We start from the raw sequence: 7217 nt of genomic DNA on the forward strand, positions 1-7217 counted from the left end.
CAGGGTAACCCAGTGTATGGGGTCAGAACCTATGAAGACCTGCCATGGTAACCATACCAGGATGTGTGATGACACTTGTACCTACGTTCGCTAGTGTGTTGTCATATTGTCCTGTTAGGAGCACGTTTAAGGGTCATCCTATTGTCTATGCCCTTGTGAGTATCGGGTTTCATGTTAGACCTTGGGTGGTGATGACTCAGTTTTGTGGATGTCCTAATGGACCTTTTTATTAGCTTTGATTATGATCAGCTAGATCCTTTCCTTTTCAAGGATCGTTTATGTATTAATTGATCGATGTGGTCGTTTGTATATTGATTATGTTTCGCCTTGATGGCCGGATTATAAATAATGAGAACCTTATGTATTATGAACTTTATTTATTATCAGAGGGGTCTTGCAGTTGAGCAGACCTGGAGATGTAGCCCTTTAGGGGTGAACTCCGAGATCTTTGGGTGTTATGTGGTGTTTATTCTCTTATGTTTCCTTATTCAATTTTATCATGTATGAATGGCATATGTTAGAATGTATAAGTGGATAAGATGGAATTAATTTTAAATGCATGTATGCAGTCCTCTCTTGAATGCAGTAGATTGGAATATGAAAGAATGTAGCTTAGGGGATAATGGATTACATTTAGTCATTGTTAAGGAAATTAAGTGTGCATGGAAGATCTCATATGTTTTTGATGGAATTCTAGTGTGTTAGAATATTAGATGCATGGTTTATATTTTAATGAAAAGCTTGAATGATGGGTATGAATAAATCTTAAAGGATGAACCTTATCTTGTGAATTATATTTCCATCTTTTGAAAGAAATTATCCTTGTGTAAGAATTATCTTGTTAATAAGATAATCAGCTTATTGGATTAAATTGCGTGAGTTAAATGAATTGTGTAAATTAAGTAATCACGTTGGGAAACTCTGTAGGTGTTAGTTGATGTCTTCCGCTATGTAATCTGAATCTTTGATATCTTGTTGTATCTTATTGATGTGTTTAATTTAAAAAAAATAAAAAATTTATTGCACTCTATTTGTGTGTTTTAGCTTTATCCCTTCAGGGTTTCCTGGCGGGGCATTACACAAATCGCTTGACCATAAGTTAGCATAATGCATTGGATGAAAAATAATAAAATTTCTTACTAACTTTGGTGATTGTTGAGCTCTATTAAATAGGCCAACTTCAATCTACAAGTTGTTAACATAACTTATTGGATAAAATCTTGCTCCTATGACCATTAAGGTAAGTGCTAAAATTTTGTTGAGTATTTTTTGCAAATCTTAATATAATTAGGAATTAGTGATTATTTTTAACAAGTCAACATAGTTTTGTTCAATTATTTTAAGAATCATCAAGTATACTAATGATAATTGTGAAGAGCATCAAGACATAAATTGCTTTACTAGAACTTGAACTTTTGTCATTTCCACCTTTGTACATTCTACCATTCCATCTTTATATCACCTCTATTGGCTGATTTCACATATCCATTTGTTTCCTCAAGATCACCACTTTATCCCCTTAGATCATTTCTAAGTGACTTGGTTTTGATAATTAGCTTACATTATCAATCCAAGCATATTGCATGCTCAAGTATATTGTCTTTGATGATTTCTCATAGCCGTTGAATAATACCACCTAGGAGATTAACCAAAGAAGAATCAATCCTTGCTTAGTAAGTTCCCAAACAATGTCTATGGACACTCCCCCACTTCAAACATGTAGACCTTACAACACATGTAGTTAATTCTGATGCACATTCACTAATTCCTTGTCAGTTCATCTTCATAGGCTTAGGTTCAATTCCACACAACATATGAATTTTTCATGTATGCATCTAAACATAATAAATGACAATTATTTTAGTGTTTTTGAGGCATTTACCTAGACAAGAGTTTGTGCTAGTCTTTTTATTAGGATGTTTTTCTTCAATCTATTATTCACATGGGTTAACAATCCAACAATGGAATTTTCTCTTGGAGCCACTCTACAAATGTTGAGTCTTGCCCCTTTCAATAAATCCTTGTATATGAGACTCATAAACATGATGTTGTTTATATATGGTGGAAACCTTTTATTTTACTTTATAACACATTAGTAAATCAATTCCTAACATCTTCAACAATATATTTTATCATCTAAATCCAAAACTAAATATTGTGTCATGTTTATTTTAATTTTATATCTATTAGTTATTAGCTTTAACTCTAAATCTTAAACTTTTATTTATTATTTACTTATTTATCTTAAATATATTAAAATAAAAATATTAGTTTTATTACAAGACAATAAATAACTATATAAATAAATACTATACATTCAATTAATAATAAATTAAATTAAATATAATTTTATATAATTAATTTTATAGAATATTAATTATTTGATTATAAATTGATAATTAACTAATTTATAAATTATTATGTAACATTAAATATAACATAAATAATATTAAAAATAATATTAATCGTTGTTTTTTTGCACGGAAGGGTAAAATTTTATTAATCAAGAAAGCTAGTTGTATATCCATCAAGTAGATTTCTAAATGATAATAATCATCAAATAGTCCAAATACAAGAAATCCACAAAGGATACTTGCAATACCACTCAAAACCAACATTGAATAAGATACTACTTGTTCCATTCTCTAGGGATGTGAACAATATATTATCTCAAAATTAGAAGAAATAAGGAGAATTTGTCTAACAACAAGCTATTCTCCATGAAGCATCTTCTAGATTCCTCTTATTAACAAAGAGAGCAATACTAAAGAATATATATCATAGATGATCTTGATCCATCCAAGCACACTTGTCATTTCCATAACCTTTATAACTTCCTAAACCTCCATCAGATTTTCTGGTCTTACTATAAAGAAGTTAAGGTAGCAAAACAACTTCATATACTAACCTTGAAAAGAGGGTAATGCAAAAAAAATTAAAATCTTTACAACAATTACAAAAATTAACAAAAATAAACATAAATAGCATGCATATGACAACACAATGATTTACACAAGGAAAAACCTTTCAGGAGAAAAACTCCACACAATATATTATTCAAAAATCAACAAGAAAATAATATACTTGCAAATAAATCTTCTCACACGAGTATCACCAATGAAGATTCAAAGACAAATCAACAACTATCAGACTCTCATAAAACATCACAATACATAATATCTACCATTAGATCTATGATCTAATTGTAAACGCTCAAGATTTATAATGATAAATTATACACAAAATTTGGTTTTCAGTGGCACTGCCCTTAAACCCCCATTGGGGTGCACATCCCTCAAATCCCCTGTCAAGGGCCCATCCTTCTCAGACCCCACAAGGGGGGGGGCTAACCCCCTTGCAACTCCATGTGCTCTTTTATCAGTTATAATTTTTTATAATTGCAAGGTTAAGACACCATTTTCCGAAGACTTACCCCCACATATATAAAAAAGAATAATTGAATAGAGCCATTGCAATATTGGTTGATTCCTTCAATCTTCACTAAACCAAGATTTCCTTGAGCTAATCCATCTATGTTAATCTTCAAAAAACTGCTAGGAGGAGGAGACCATTTACCAAAGTTATCCAAATTCCTCAAAACATTCCTCCATGGAATGACCTAGAATGGAAGGAATTGGGAGGGAAAAGCTCTAGAACTTGGCTATGATCACAACTATTTCCTTGAAAAATATGTCTTTTTCACCCCAACTAAATTTGCCAATGAATAAACATAAGACCTATTTCCTAGACATCCACCAAGAAAGAAGCAACCCATATGATAGAGAGGATTCAAGAATTCCTAATTTGTTCCAAATATTCCACCATAGACCTTCCAAAACACAATTGGAAAATGGCACTAGAAAAAAAGATGATTAGTCAATTCTTCACTTTTATTATAGAGGACAAAAATGGAAGGCCCCTAGAATCCTTTGTTTCTAATATTCTCAAAAGTCAAGAATTTATTTTGAAATAAAAGCCTAATGAACATATTGCATTAAGACCAACTAACTTTATCCTAGATCTTTTTTCACTAAGGGCAAATATGGTTCCAACTTTTTTGTAGCTATAAAAGGTGATATCTAAGAGATAGTGAATAAGTACCTTTAGTATTGAAGCCCCAAACAAAATATCAAACTCCTGTAGCGAACAACATGGATGATTAAAGTGGATAGAATCAAGCATGTTCCAATCTTTAGAAGATCGCACCCTTGGCGAACTTTTGGGCTTACATTATTAGTAAACCAATGACCTCCCAACAATGGTAAATTAATTTATGTATAAAACTTTTGACCATATTGCCTCCAAGAAATATTTACTCAATGGTTTGAGTTGGGAAATAGATTAAATAAGGGGATAATTATTGTCCTAGGAATGAAACCAAAGAAAGCATTGTTACCCTTATTAATCATCCCAAAAAAAACCCTTCTTAATTAAAACATCTCTTCTTTGGAGTGTTCTCCACATCATAGAACCCTTCCCAACCAAATCCTTCTAAGGAATATCCTTGTCCTTAATTCAACCTAAACATTTATAGTTGTTAATTCTTACCCATGTTTTTTGAGGATTTTTACACCTTTGCTAAAATATTTAAACAACAAGAGTTTGACTATTATCTCAAAAGTCCTAACTCCATTCTCATTGGGTTGATAAATTTGATCCTATCTAACAAGGCTCCATTTATGATTATCCAATTGTGTGGTCCATAAGAAATAACTAGACAAAGCACATACTCTTTCAAAAAAAATTAGGGGATGAATAAGAGTAAAAACTTGTAAATAGGGAGTGCCTACAAAACTAGTTTGAGAAGATATAGTCTTCCTATAAAAGATAAATATTGAAAGGTTCAATGGTTAATCCTTATCTTAAATATTTCAAAATATTTCTCCAATGTAGCATGTTCAATTTTTTGAAAGAAAGAGGGATTCCCAAATAGTCAACAATAAGATGTCTTATTTGAAAGTGGAAGATGTTGACAATTTTTTTTTCAATATAAGACCTAGAGTGTTAAAAAAGGAGATACTAGACTTTTATTCATTAATATGCTGACTAAAAGTAGATAGTATATATTTAAAGCCTTTTTGAAGTTGGATTCTTCCTTTATTTTAGCTATTCCCATCAAAGTGGTGTCATCTACAAACTACAAATGTGTTTGAGAACCCAAAAACCGAATCCACTACCAAGCTTGAATAGGCCCCAATTTTTTCAAATTCTTTATCAGTCTACCAAAACCCTCAACCAATAAAGTAAAAAATATAAGGAAAAAGAGGGTCTCCTTGCTATAGAACCCTGTAAGAAACAAAAAAAGAAGTTGAGGTTACACACCTCATGACCAACCTCGCCCACTCAAAATAGAAACCAAAGGCTACAAGAATACACTAAAGTAAATAGCATCCAAATATTCAATTGGCTTTAGACATATCAAGTTATAGAATTAACTTTAGAAGAATCCAAATAATGGAACACCTCTAAAGCCACAACAATCCCATCCAAAAAAAATTCAGCTTTTTACAAAAGCTCCTTGTTCAAGAGAGATTAAGGGACCCAAGATATTTTTAATGTGATCAATAATAATATTAGAGATTATCTTATAAGTAACATTATAGAGGGAAATGGGGAAATTTTTTTCTAAAGAATTGCACCTTCCTTTTTGGGGATAAGATATAGTAAGGTTGAGTTGACATCCTTAAGAATCAATTTACTTTCTTGTGGTTCTCTAACCAATTTGAGTAGGTCAAATTTTAAAATTTAAAAAAATTCCTAAAATCCCAATACAGAACCCATCAAGCCCATGAGACTTACCCTTTTGCATTTTTAAGATCACTATCTTTAGATCCTTGATAAAAATGGGTTCAAGGAGGGTCTTGTTCACAGATTACTATATGAGGAATGTAATTGAGTACTTTCTCTCATCTTATAGGTTCCTTCCTTATTTCTCATTGAATGACAACAAAAAGTGTTGAATAACTTCTACATAAATATCTAAAGAATCAAGATGATTCCCTTGAGCGAAAAGAAGAGAAAGTATCATATTTCTTCTCCTACACTCTTTGAAAAAGTTTTGGAAAAATGACACATTCTTATCATCTTCTTGAAGTTAGTCAGTCTAATATTTTTTTTTCCAAAAAATGTCTTCCCAAATCTCCCACTCAAACAACTCCTTGGACAAATTATTCTCTTCTCACAATAGAGTCGCGTACCTTGATCCCTAATAAGAGATGTAACCCTATCTAGCTTATTTTGAATCAAAATTTTGGCCTCAAAAATATTTTCAAAGATATATTCCATAATTAAAGGTTTAATTTAGAAAATTGAAACATCTTAAAGAAGGGATACATAGGTAAACCATAGACTAGTCTCCATTTCAATAACCATATTTCAAAAATATTGACTAAGTTACCATACTAAAGCCACATAAGTTAAAACATAAATGGATCCTTCTTGGGAAGATTGAATAAGGAATAGAAGAATTTGATGGGTTCATGGCCAAAACCTTTCTAACCTAAAATTTTAGATTGAGAAGTTCAATTGTTACCCATCAAGAAGTTTGAAACAAGGAACTTGTGTAGTTGTTTGGAAATATCTTCAACCCCAAACCTTCTAAGTACTCCGAGTAAAGAGGTCATTAGTTGTCTTTACATACAACAAATTGAGGAAGGAAATATTATCCCAAAATAGAGTAAAAGAAGGATCTAACCAACCTATACATCCTATTTTTTCATTTAAACTACAAATGGCATTAAAATCTCCATAGAGAATCCAAGAGAAAGAGATAAAGAACACATATTTCTTATATGAGACCAAACCAAAACCTTACCTAGCAAGTATGAAGGAGAATAAATATTGGAGAGTTAAAATGTTTCTCTAGAAGTAAATCTAGTTGCCACCAAAGATAGAGAACTTCTATTCATAATCCACCATCTCGATGTGAGTTTGGAAGGATCCCATAAATGCCAATACCACCACCAATACCGTGAGAACCAATATATTATAGAAGACAAGATGCCACTAAGAGGGGGGGTGAATCGGTAGTTTCCAAACTTAACCCTTTCAATCCTAAATGTGAGTACCGGTTAACATATCAAAGACCAAAAGAACATATCGATGAGATAGGGGAAGACATCAAGATGCAAGCAGACACAAATACACATCACATAACACTAGATGTACGAGGAAAACCCATTGTGGGAAAAAACTTGAAGAGAAATGTTGTTGGAGTC

The sequence above is a fragment of the Cryptomeria japonica genome, chromosome 11, assembly GCF_030272615.1.
Source record: "Cryptomeria japonica chromosome 11, Sugi_1.0, whole genome shotgun sequence".
In the NCBI taxonomy this organism is placed as follows: domain Eukaryota; kingdom Viridiplantae; phylum Streptophyta; class Pinopsida; order Cupressales; family Cupressaceae; genus Cryptomeria; species Cryptomeria japonica.